Source organism: Piliocolobus tephrosceles, chromosome 2, assembly GCF_002776525.5.
Source record: "Piliocolobus tephrosceles isolate RC106 chromosome 2, ASM277652v3, whole genome shotgun sequence".
Classification (NCBI taxonomy): domain Eukaryota; kingdom Metazoa; phylum Chordata; class Mammalia; order Primates; family Cercopithecidae; genus Piliocolobus; species Piliocolobus tephrosceles.
The window spans coordinates 169953895-169967609 of NC_045435.1; positions in this window are offsets into that span (position 1 = coordinate 169953895).

The window sequence follows — 13715 nt, forward strand, 5'->3', positions numbered from 1 at the left end:
GGAATTTGGCTCTAATTTTGAACGAGGGGGTGCTATTGCAGAGTTTTGAGCAGAAGAATGACATGTCTGCCTTATTATTATTATTTTAGATGGGGTCTTGGTTCATTGCCCAGGATAGAGTGATCATAGCTCACTGCAGTCTTGACTTCCCATGCTCAAGCAATCCTTCCACCTCAGCCTCCCAAGTAGCTGGAACTAAAGGCACACACCACCACACTCAGCTAATTTTTAAAAAGTTTTAGTAGAGATGGGATCTCTCTACACTGCTGAGGCCAGTCTTGAACTCTAGGCTCAAGGAATCCTCCTACCTTGGCTTCCCAAAGTGCTGGGATTACAGGCATGAGCTACTATGCCCAGCTTTATGTTTTAATAGAATCATGCTGATGTTGTGTAGAGAACTCACCGAAAGGAGGGCACGGTTGGAAGCAGGGGAAGCAGTTAGGAGGCTATTGTAAATAACCAAGTAAGAAAGATTGTAGCTGTGACCAGAGCTGTGATGGTTGATGTGAAAAGAGCTTGGTTGCTGGATGTACATATAAGGTAGATAGGGCCACCAGTATTTCCTGACAGATAAATAGGATGTGAAAAGAGAGAGGTAGGAAAGAGTAGGAGAGAATTCCAAGGGCTTTAGCCTGATCAGCAAGGAGAGCAAGTGAGTGGCTGGCTGGGAGGAAGGTCAGAAGTACACGTTTAGACATAGTGTGTCTGAGATGTCTATCAGACATCTTGTTAGGATAGGCATTCTTATATGTGAGTCTGCAGTTCAGGGGAAAGGTCTGGACCAAAGACGTAATCCTGAGAGCCGTCAGTGTGTGAATGGCATTTAAAGGCATGAGATAGACAAGATCTCCAGGGTTTCCAGATGAAGGAGATTCCTAGGGATTCCAGGATTTGTAGTAATATATGGAAATTAAGAAGAATAAGGGAGATGATAGCATCTTATAATACTAACTAGCCAACACATATAGATTTTATGTTGTATATCACACACTGTTCTAAAAGGTTTTCATTTAAACCTTTCATACAAAACCCTATGAGAGAGGTAATATTATCATTATTGCCATCTTCCAGATGAAAAAACTGAGAGAGGAACTGAAGTGACTCGCCTGGGGTAACATAGGTGATAAAGGGGCAGAATTGGGGTCTAACTTTTGGCCATTTGTACTCAACCACAGGCAAGATGAAGTCAAAAATAAGCTGCAGAATATTGTTCAGCATAATATAAAGACCTTAAAACGGTTATTATTTCTGTATATGAATGCATATAAAAATAATTGCAAAGGAAAGATCTGGACATACACATGTTGCACAAGAATTAAATGTTTGGGGTGGCTCAAAGAGGCTTCAAATGTTTTAGTGGTATTTGTTGCACCTTTTTAGAAATCAAGAACTACTGGCGTATGGCTCAGTTTTCTGATACACAGTGTTTGCTTATTCCTACCCATTTCATTACTCTTAAACCTTAGTAGATTCTCACTTGAAAAGGCTTCTTGGACATGAATTAGAAAAACAATGCTTAGGGATATTGTCTAAGCTTGGAAACTATTGGACCAATCAAGTTCATATTTTTAATATAATTTTACTACAAGAAAATTCCAATCAAAATGAAATTTGTCACAATAGACTTTAGGTTGTATAAGGTAGCATGTATCACTTGCTACATATTCACTAATTTGGATTGGTAATACCTGCCTACAGTATAAATAATTTTCACGAATGAGTTTTTGGATTGTACTTCAGTGTGCTCTATTATGCTAATATTTTAAATATCTTCTGAAGGAAAATACTAAATCAAAGAATGTTCCTTTAAAAACTTACCCATGCAAATAGCCTTGATTATTAATTCATTGAATCATAAATAAAATATAAGTTAAATTAATTTTGACTTTGCATTCAGTTTCATCTTAAGGCCACATTCTGTCCTTTTGCATACCAGCTGATGTCCCCGGGAAAGGTTTGCATCTGTTTCCATAACCAGCACTATAATGACTCACCTGCTAGACCTGTGCTGTACTCCATGTGAGAGTCTGATGGCAGGATATTGACTTCTATAAAGGCTATTAACATTCTCAGTGATGAGAGAGGGAGAGAGAGAGAGAGAGAGTGTGTGTGTGTGTGTAGGAAAAAGCAAGAAGAGATAGATGAAGAAACCTGAGAAACATTCAGAGAAGTCTTCAGAATGAGAATGCATAGAACAGTTATCTGCTAGTTATCTAACCTCTTCCCAGTTGCAGAATATAAGCATGGTCTGAAAAAATCTCTTTGTAGAAAAGTTTCTGTGAGAACTGGCATCTTCTATCTTCTTCTTGAGGCTAGAAATTGCAGGCATTTTCTCACTATAATTTTCCTTCCAGTGAGATACTTGTAGTAAAATGTCTTATGAATATCTTTATATTTGAAAAAGAAAGTGTGATTAGAGCTTGTTTCAGAACATGAGCATGACACTATATAATTATCATCTAGTAATTTCTAAATAGATGTATTAGACAAACATGTATTTAACATGAATGCTAAGCATTATGCTTGATGTTGAATATACAACAGTGAATATGGTCATATATTTACCATCAAAGCAGGCACAATCTGGGCTAAGAGGGGAGAGACACAACATACACAACTACACAACGTAAATGTTTTAAATGGTTTCTTAGCATATGAATGAAGATGAGAATACTCCGATGGTAGTAATAACTGATTCTCCTTCTGTCAGGGAGAACAATTGGAAAATTTCAGATATAACATTTGAGCTAAGCTTTAAAGGTTTTTAAGCATGGGGATGACCATGACCAGATCAGAGCTATAGAGAAAAGATGGCTGTGACTGGTGTATTGAGGAGGAAATGGAGAAGTTAAAGTTTGAAGTGATGTAATGATACAAAGTAATGATAGAGTCCAGAGATGATGTGGGGCTGAATTTGGGCAGTGAAGAGAAAGGAAAGCATGGCTAAGACAGAGATTTTGGAGATAATCTCATGGGCCATGAAGGACAGGTGATAGTAGAGTTTGAGGAAGGAAGAAAGAAAGCTAAAGAAGAGTCACAATTTACTTTCAAGTACTTAGTGCAGATTACTAGAAGGTTTTTGTTGTTGTTGTTGTTTTGTTAATTGTTTGTTTGTTTGGGGAGACTGCAGGGGGCAGTGATTACAGGTCTAGTTTTGTGCATAGCAAGTTGGGATTTCCAGCATATTATTCTAGTGGAAGTGCCCTGTAGAAAGTTCACAGATGGGCTTGGAGTTTAGAAGAGTCAGTTCTGCAATTATTTACATTGGAGGCCCTCAGTGTATAGCCATCAGTGTAATGGCAGAGGCATCTTTGGTTGATGTCCCCTAGGGAGTAGCTCTTTTTGATTACCTCTCTAAGGCTCACTTTCTAAGACTCAGTTACTCAGGATTGGTTACTATGCTTCTCATCAGTAAGAAAAGGAATAGTAATAGTATCTATACTATGGATTGTTGGTGAGAAGATTGATAAGCCAGAGCATATACAGAATATTGTCTAACATCTAGTAATTGCTCAATCTATGTTAGTTATTACTATTGCAGTTGATGTTGCTATTGTTATTGCTCTTATTTGCTTAAGAGCAGAGAGAACTGTTGATGGTGAACATAAACCACTCCTCCAATGCGTATAGACATGAAAGACACGAGAGACATGGGCCAAACATTAAGATAAAGCCTTTTTATTTTATTTTTTTTCTTGAGATGGGGTCTCACTCTGTCACACAGGTTGGAGTGCAGTGATGCAATCTCAGCTCTTTGCAATCTCTGTCTCCCAGGCTCAAGGGGATCTTCCCACCTCAGCCTCCTGAGTAGCTGGGACTACAGGAGGTGCAACCACACCCTGCTATTTTTTTGTTTTTTTGTATTATTGGTAAAGACCAGGTTTTGCCATGTAGCAGGCTGGTCTCAGAAAGCCTTTAAAAAATGAGATGGAGAAATAAGCATATTTATAAGCTTACGTAGATGAAGAGGGAGATTGAAGATACAAGAAAGATGGAAAAAATTTGAAGCTAGGGATAAGTGGGCATAACTAGACCCTTACCGGGATGGGGGCTTCAATGACATGATAAAGGCTTAGAAACAGCTTCAGAGGAGAATGAGAAAATAGGCTGTCCTAGGTTTCTTCTTTTGTTGTCAGTCATTAAAGTTCAGTTGATTTTACTGGAATCTAGATTTTCTTATCTATTACTACTTTAGTTCAGTCCTATAATATTGTACTCGCTATTCATACTATACCTCCCAGTTCTGTCTCTAAATAGCCAATCAGTTTTATCTTTAACATACACATATTCTGATACATTCCCAGTGAATTTCTTTTGCAGATAATTTTTTTTTTAATTATACTTTAAGTTCTAGGGTACATGTGTACAACGTGCAGGTTTGTTACATATGTATACATGTGCCATGTTGGTGTGCTGCACCCATTAACTCATCATTTACATTAGGTATATCTCCTAATGCTATCCCTCCCCACTGCCCCTTCCCCACAATAGGACCTAGGGTGTGATGTTCCCCTTCATGTGTCCAAGCGATGTCATTGTTCAATTCCCACCTATGAGTGAGAACATGCGGTGTTTGGTTTTCTGTTCTTGTGATAGTTTGCTGAGAATGATGGTTTCCAGCTGCATCGGTGTCCCTACAAAGGACACAAACTCATCCTTTTTTATGGCTGCATAGTATTCCATGGTGTATATGTGCCACATTTTCTTAATCCAGTCTGTCACTGATGGACATTTGGGTTAATTCCAAGTCTTTGCTATTGTGAATAGTGCCACAATAAACATACGTGTGCATGTGTCTTTATAGCAGCATGACTTACAATCCTTTGGGTATATACCCAGTAATGGGATGGCTGAGTCAAATGGTATTTCTACTTCTAGATCCTTGAGGAATTGCCACCCTGTCTTCCACAATGGTTGAACTAGTTTACAGTCCCACCAACAGTGTAAAAGTGTTCCTATTTCTCCACATTCTCTCCCGCACCTGTTGTTTCCTGACTTTTTAATGATTGCCATTCTAACTGGTGTGAAATGGTATCTCATTGTGGTTTTGATTTGCATTTCTCTGATGGTGAGTGATGATGAGCATTTTTTCCTGTGTCTGTTGGCTGTATAAATGTCTTCTTTTGAGAAGTGTCTGTTCATATCCTTCACCCACTTTTTGATGACATGGTTTGCTTTTTTCTTGTAAATTTGTTCGAGTTCTTTGAAGATTCTGGATATTAGCCCCTTGTCAGATGAGAAGATTGCAAAAATTTTCTCCCATTCTATAGGTTGTCTGTTCACTTTGATGGTAGTTTATTTTGCTGTACAGAAGCTCTTTAGTTTAAGTAGATCCCATTTGTCAATTTTGGCTTTTCTTGTCGTTGCTTTTGGTGTTTTAGACGTGATGTCCACGCCCATGCCTATGTCCTGAATGGTATTGCCTAGGTTTTCTTCTAGGGTTTTTATGGTTTTAGGTCGAACATTTAAGTCCCTAATCCATCTTGAATTAATTTTAATATAAGGAGTAAGGAAATGATCTAGTTTCAACTTTCTACTTATGGCTAACCAATTTTCCCAGCACTATTTATTAAATAGGGAATCCTTTCCCCATTTATTGTTTTTGTCAGGTTTGTGAAAGATCAGATGGCTGTAGATGTGTGGTATTATTTCTGAGGTCTCTATTCTGTTCCATTGGTCTATATCTCTGTTTTGGTCCCAGTACCATGCTGTTTTGGTTACTGTATCCTTGTAGTATAGGTTGAAGTCAGGTAACATGATGCCTTAAGCTTTGTTCTTTTGGCTTACGATTGTCTTGGCAATATGGGCTCTTTTTGGTTCCATATGAACTTTAAAGAAATTTTTTCCAATTCTGTGAAGAAAGTCATTGGTAGCTTAATGGGGATGGCATTGAATCTATAAATTACCTTGGGCAGTATGGCCATTTTCATATTTATTCTTCCTATCCATGAGCATGGTATGTTCTTCCACTTGTTTGTGTCCTCTTTTATTTCACTGAGCAGTGGTTTGTAGTTCTCCGTGAAGAGGTCCTTCACATCCCTTATAAGTTGGATTCCTAAGTAGTTTATTCTCTTTGAAGCAATTGTGAATGGGAGTTCATTCATGATTTGGCTCTCTGTTTGTCTGTTACTTGTGTATAAGAATGCTTGTGATTTTTGCACTTTGATTTTTATGCTGAGACTTTGCTGAAGTTGCTTATTAGCTTAAGGAGATTTTGGGCTGAGATAATGGGGTTTTCTAAATACACAATCATGTCATCTGCAAACAGGGACAATTTGACTTCCTCTTTTCCTATTTGAATACGCTTTATTTCTTTCTCTTGCCTGATTGCCCTGGTCAGAACTTCCAATGCTATGTTGAATAGGACTGGTGAGAGAGGGCATCCCTGGCTTGTGCCAGTTTTCAAAGGGAATGCTTCCAGTTTTTACCCATTCAATATGATATTGGCTGTGTGTTTCTCATAAATAGCTCTTATTATTTTGAGATACATTCCATCAATACCGAATTTATTGAGAGTTTTTAGCATGAAGGGCTGCTGAATTTTGTCAAAGGCCTTTTCTGCATCTATTGAGATAATCATGCGGTTTTTGTCTTTGGTTCTGTTTATATGCTGGATTACGTTTGTTGATTTGTGTATGTTGAACCAGGCTTTCATCCCAGGGATGAAGCCCACTCGATCATGGTGGATAAGCTTTTTGATGTGTTGCTGGATGCAGTTTACCAGTATTTTATTGAGGATTTTTGCAATGATGTTCATAAGGTACATTGGTCTAAAATTCTCTTTTTTTTGTTGTGTCTCTGCCAGGCTTTGATATCAGGATGATGTTGGTCTCATAAAATGAGTTAGGGAGGGTTCCTTCTTTTTCTATTGATTGGAATAGTTTCAGAAGGAATGGTACCAGCTCCTCCTTGTACCTCTGGTAGAATTCAGCTGTGAATCCATCTGGTCGTGGACTTTTTTTGGTTGGTAGACTATTAATTATTGCCTCAATTTCAGAGCCTGCTATTGGTCTGTTCAGGGATTCAGCTTCTTCCTGGTTTAGTCTTGGGAGAGTGTATGTGTCCAGGAATTTATCCATTTCTTCTAGGTTTTCTAGTTGATTTGCATAGAGGTGTTTATAGTATTCTCTGATGGTAGTTTGTATTTTTCTGTGGGGTCGGTGGTGATATCTCCTTTATCATTTTTTATTGCATCTATTTGATTCTTCTCTCTTTTCTTCTTTATTAGTCTTGCTAGTGGTCTATCAATTTTGTTGATCTTTTCAAAAAACCCACTGTTGGATTTATTGATATTTTGAAGGGTTTTTTGTATCTCTATCTCCTTCAGTTCTGTTCTGATTTTAGTTATTTCTTGCCTTTTGCTAACTTTTGAATGTGTTTGATCTTGCTTCTCTAGTTCTTTTAATTGTAATGTTAGGGTGTCAATTTTAGATCTTTCCTGCTTTCTCTGTGCATATTTAGTGCTATCAATTTCCCTCTATGCACTGCTTTAAAGGTGTCCCAGAGATTCTGGTATGTTGTGTCTTTGTTCTCCTTGGTTTCAAAGAACATCTTTATTTTTGCCTTCATTTCGTTATGTATCCAGTAGTCACTCAGGAGTAGGTTGTTCAGTTTCCATGTAGTTGAGCGGTTTCGATTGAGTTTCTTAGTCCTGAGTTCTAGTTTGATTGCACTGTGGTTTGAGAGACAGTTTGTTATAATTTTATCCTTTTACCTCTGCTGAAGAGTGCTTTACTTCCAATCATGTGGTCAATTTTGGAATAAGTGCGATGTGGTGCTGAGAAGAATGTATATTCTGTTGATTTGGGGTGGAGAGTTCTGTAGATGTCTATCAGGTCCGCTTCGTGTGGAGCTGAGTTCAATTCCTGGATATGCTTGTTAACTTTCTGTCTCACTGATCTGTCTAATGTTGAGAGTGGGGTGTTAAAGTCTCCCATTATTATTGTGTGGGAGTCTAAGTCTCTTTGTAAGTCTCTAAGGACTTGCTTTACGAATCTGGATGCTCTTGTATTGGGTGCATTTATATGTAGAATAGTTAGCTCTTCTTGTTGAATTGATCCCTTTACCATTATGTAATGGCCTTCTTTGTCTCTTTTGATCTTTGTTGGGTTAAAGTCTATTTTATCAGGTACTAGGATTGCAACCCCTGCCTTATTTTGTTTTCATTTCCTTGGTAGATCTTCCTCCATCTCTTTATTTTGAGCCTATGTGTGTCTCTGCATGTGAGATGTGTCTCCTGAATATAGCATGCTGATGGATCTTGACTCTTTATCCAATTGGCCAGTCTATGTCTTTTAATTGGACCATTTAGCCCATTTACATTTAAGGTTAATATTATATGTGTGAACTTGATCCTGTCATTATGATATTAGTTGATTATTTTGCTTATTAGTTGATGCAGTTTCTTCCTAGCATCGATGGTCTTTACGTTTTGGCATGTTTTTGCAATGGCTGGTACTGGTTGTTCCTTTGTATGATTAGTGCTTCTTTCAGGATCTCTTGTAGGGCAGGCCTGGTGGTGACAAAATCTCTCAACATTTGCTTGTCTGTAAAGGACTTTATTTCTCCTTCACTTATGAAACTTAGTTAACTTAGTTTGTCTGGAGATGAAATTCTGGGTTGAAAATTCTTTTCTTTAAGAATGTTGAATGTTGGCCCCCACTCTCTTCTGGCTTGTAGAGTTTCTGCCGAGATAGCTGCTGTTAGTCTGATGGGCTTTCCTTTGTGGGTAACCTAACCTTTCTCCCTGGCTGCCCTTAACATTTTTTCCTTCATTTCAACTTTGGTGAATCTGAGAAGTATGTGTCTTGGAGTTGCTCTTCTCGAGGAGTGTCTTTGTGGAGTTCTCTGTATTTCCTGAATTTGAATGTTGACCTGCCTTGGTAGGTTGGGGAAGTTATCCTGGATAATATCCTGCAGAGTGTTTTCCAACTTGGTTCCATTCTCCCCATCACTTTCAGACACACCAATGTAGATTTGGTCTTTTCGCATAGTCCCATACTTCTTAGAGGCTTTATTCATTTATTTTTCCTTTTTTCTCTAAACTTCTCTTCTCACTTCATTTCATTTATTTGATCTTCAATCACTGATACTCTTTCTTCCAGATGATTGAGTCAGTTACTGAAGCTTGTGCATTTGTTACATAGTTCTTGTGTCATGGTTTTCATCTCTATCAGTTCGTTTATGGACTTCTCTGCATTGGTTGTTCTAGTTATCCATTCTTCCACTCTTTTTTCAAGGTTTTTAGTTTCTTTGCACTGGGTACATAGTTCCTCCTTTAGCTCTGAGAAGTTTGATCGACTGAAGACTTCTTCTCTCAACTCGTCAAAGTCATTCTCCATCCAGTTTTGTTCCATTGCTGGCGAGGAGCTGTGTTCCTTTGGAGGGGAAGATGCTCTCTGCTTTTTTGAATCTCTCGCTTTTCTGCACTGCTTTTCCCCATCTCTGTGGTTTTATCTGCCTTTGGTCTTTGATGATGGTGACGTACTGATGGGGTTTTGGTGTGGATGTCCTTTCTGTTTGTTAGTTTTCCTTCTAACAGTCAGGACCCTTGGCTGCAGGTCTGTTGGAGTTTGCTTGAGTTCCACTCCAGACCCTGTTTGCCTGGGTATCAACAGCGGAGGCTGCAGAAGATAGAATATTGCTGAACAGCAAGTGTTGATGTCTGATTCTTGCTCTAGATGCTTCGTCTCAGAGGTGTACCCAGCCATGTGAGGGGTGAGGTGTCAGTCTGCATCTAGTGGGGATGTCTCCCAGTTAGGCTACTCAGGGGTCAGGAACCCACCTGAGCAGGCAGTCTGTCCATTCTCAGATCTCAACCACCATACTGGGCGAACCACTACTCTTTTCAATGCTGTCAGACAGGGACATTTACATCTGTAGAGGTTTCTGCTGCTTTTTGTTTAGCTATGCCCTGTCCCCAGAGGTGGAGTCTACAGAGGCAGGCAGGCCTCCTTGAGCTGAGGTGGGCTTCACACAGTTCGAGCTTCCCAGCAGCTTTGTTTACCTACTTAAGCCTCAGCAATGGTGGGCGCCCCTCCCCCAGCCTGGCTGCTGCCTTGCAGTTAGATCTCAGACCGCTGTGGTAGCAATGAGGGAGGCTCCGTGGGCGTGGGACCCTCCAGGCCAGGCGTGGGATATAATCTCCTGGTGTGCTGTTTGCTAAGACCCTTTGTAAAGCACAGTATTAGGGTGGGATTTACCCAGTTTTCCAGGTGTTGTGTGTCTCAGTTTCCCTTGGCTAGGAGAAGGAATTCCCTTCCCCTTGCACTTCCCAGGTGAGGTGATGCCTCGACTTGCTTCAGCTCTCGCTGGTTGGGGTGCACCCACTGACCAGCACCAACTGTCTGACATGCCCCAGTGAGATGAACCTGGTACCTCAGTTGAAAATGCATAAATCACCTGTCTTCTGTGTCACTCACGCTGGGAGCTGGAGGCTGGAGCTGTTCCTATTCGGCCATCTTGGGTGCCCCCCACCAATTCCCAGTGAATTTCTAACGTCTCCATGTTGCCCTTGAAAAGATAAAAGAAGATTCCTTAGAATGTTCCTTTTTTCTAACTCATCTTCAATATGTCTAAGGTTTCAGTAATTCTCAACTATCAGATGCAATTTCATTAGGTTGACCATATACTGTATTGTCCAAAAAATAACAGTTTTGAGAGTGAATTGGAGTGCTATTAAACAATTCTATCAAGTCAACAGACAAAAACTGTATCCCATCGTCTGTGAGCCTCCTGACTTTTCACATTTGTGTCATATAATCTACTATTCATTTTCCTCGAAATATCCTCTCTGTCATCAACCCCATTCTCTCCTTGGTAAAATCCTACCCATCTTTTAAAATTCAACTCAACTTCCAAGTACCAAAGGTTATCAATTCCCTCTGATTTCCCAGGTCAGCTTAGTTAGACATTTCCTTGTCTTTGTTTTCACGGTACACATTTTATATACCCCTGTTTCAACACTTATGTTGTTTTATAATTTGTTTGCTTGTATATTTGCCTTTTCTATTCTACCACAGACTCCTAGAATATGGAATATTGCGGTATCTTCAGCATTTGGTGTAGTGTCAGGCCCATAGAAGTCTTTCATAATAAAATCACAGATGCCTTTGAATTGCTATCATTTAGATCAATTTCTTACTAGATAGTAAATTCATGGAGACTTTTTGCAGTTTTTTTTAAATGGTCTTTAGTACTAACACATTTTCTGGTAGGTAGTACGTCCTGAGCTATATTTGTTGAATGAAACAATAAAAAGACACTGAAAAATAGCTAAATTTCAGGTTACTAGTATATAATTCTAAAACTCTGTTCTTAAAGAAATGTAGTATTTTATAGAATTCTTCTTTGTTAGATAATTTCCACCTAAATTTTTGGCCTTGGGTTAATTTTCCAGAGAGATTGTTTTTTGGGGTAATGACAGTTTAATGCTATAATATTTAAAATACTTGGACAAGCAAATCCTTTTGCCATCAGTTTAATTTAAATGTGCACTATTTTTCACTCACTGAATATGTGAGTATGAAGTGGAGCAACCTGTATCCTAGGTCTGATCCGGGTTCCTGAACTGGGCTTTATTTTTTGTGTAGTGAGAGGTCATGAGGAGGTTTCTGTGAATCAACTGAAGAATTATAATTTTCGTATAGAAAGAACAGATGCTGCTTTGTAAACAACAGGAATCCTAGTTGATTTTCACAAAGTGTCTTCCATGGAGAAGTTAGAAGCAAGCCCTTCACCTTCTGATGGGGAAATAAATTGCTTGGCTATCTGCCTGAACATTTGTGAGCTTCCGGATATTCTCTGATAGTATTTGCTGGGTTAGCATTTTAGCTACTTTGTCTACTAGTTGCTATATTCAGATACGATAAAACACAAGAGGTAGGGTTTTTATTTTGAAGTAGTTACTGCGGAACCTTCAAACTATTAAACTAGTTGTTAGGTGACACTTTATTATTTGAAGTAATTTATGCTGTCAAAGGCTGAAGCTGTCTCATCCATAAACAGCTACCACTCTGAGGTGTCAGAGACCAAGGGAATTGGGATTTTTATTATTGGTTTTATTTTTAGCTTGTGTCAGTTAGCCATGCTGACTGAAGGCTGACACTAAAGCCAGCATATAATGAGATGTCATGATTTGTTACTTTTATGTATTCACCTTGGGACAGTCATTATACCAAGTGAGCAGCTCACAATGTCTCTTCCTGTGGCTCCTAGTGCCATCTTTGGTTCCTGCTGTTCTTGCAGTCATCTTTCTCTTTCTCCTGCCAGGACCATCTCTAGCCAGAGCTTTCCACCACTATTACTGATGGCTCCAGGCTCCTGGGGTTCAACTAACAACTGAAGCTAAAGGCAGATCTCTTATTGAAGTGTTGTTTCCCAGAGTGTTGCACAGAGCTGTGTGTGAAGTTACTGAGAAAAGACACACCCAGCCTTACGTACTGGCATGTTCCCTCTTCCACTTGCAGACAACAGGGGTGCAGTTGGTCCAATTGACCATTACTGCTGATCAAATGGGCCCTCAATGAACTGTAGTGGCCAGCTGTAAAGCATTCTTCAGGGACAGGGTTTAAGGATGTTGCCCAGATCTTAAAGTGACCACCCAAGGTTAGAAAAGACCAAGATACTTTTAAGTGACTTTAAAAACTGTGATCTACTATTATTCTGAGTCTCAAATGAATTAATTCCTAATTTTTATTTTGTGCTCAGAAGCTTGGCAGTAATATATTTCTTATGAAAATTATTACAATAATAAAATAAATGTGATGGTACAAAAGGACACTTCTTTTGCTATCAGCAGTAGAATTAAAAAAAGAGTTGCTATGAAAATTTCTGTTCTTGTCTTTCGTTGAATATATATGTACACTTTTTTTGTTGGCTATACATGCTGGAAGGAAATTGTGAGATCCTAGGATATATACATGTTCAGTTTTAGTAGATACTTTGTTTTTCATTTTATGTGATGTCATACTTTTATTTATTGCTACATAATCATTAAACTAATCTTAAGTTACATAATATTTCATCAAGTGGTTATAATACAGTTTACTTAATTCCTTTCTTACTGGTTCAGTTTTTTGCTGGATTACAATTTCAGAAACCCTTAAAAAAGAGTTTACAAAATATTTAGCAATTTTGGACATAACTATTTTTATTTTATTTGTGGAATGCTCAAATGACATTCTAAAGAAGACATTCATAGCACACATATGCACTTATTTACTACCTAACTTAAACCAGGTATTGAGAGAGGTGCCATGTTTAAGAAGAGAAAATAAACACTACCTTAGGCACTCAGAGAAATTTATCACCATGTGTCTGGGTCAGAATCTCTCCCCCTCACATCTCTTTTTAGGCACATCCCGTAGAGTACACTGTAAACTGTACCTGGATGTTTTCATTTAACATTTTATGGTACATTTTTCCTATTAGCTCGTATAGATCTGCTTTGTTCTTCTTAGTGGTTCATGCCATTTTAATTTGTTGAATTACTAATTATCATATTATTCAAATAAATATACCAACAGGTTGAAAAATTGATAACCAAGGACCAAGATATTAATCTACAGATTTTGGTAAAAATTTTCACTGTAGAAAGAGGCTTTTCAGACAGCAACTCCATTTTTGATAAATATTTATTTATAAATATAATTTGTCTCTATAAAGTGGGGGAAAATTAATTATTTAATTACTCAATTTTTCAGTGACTGTTACCT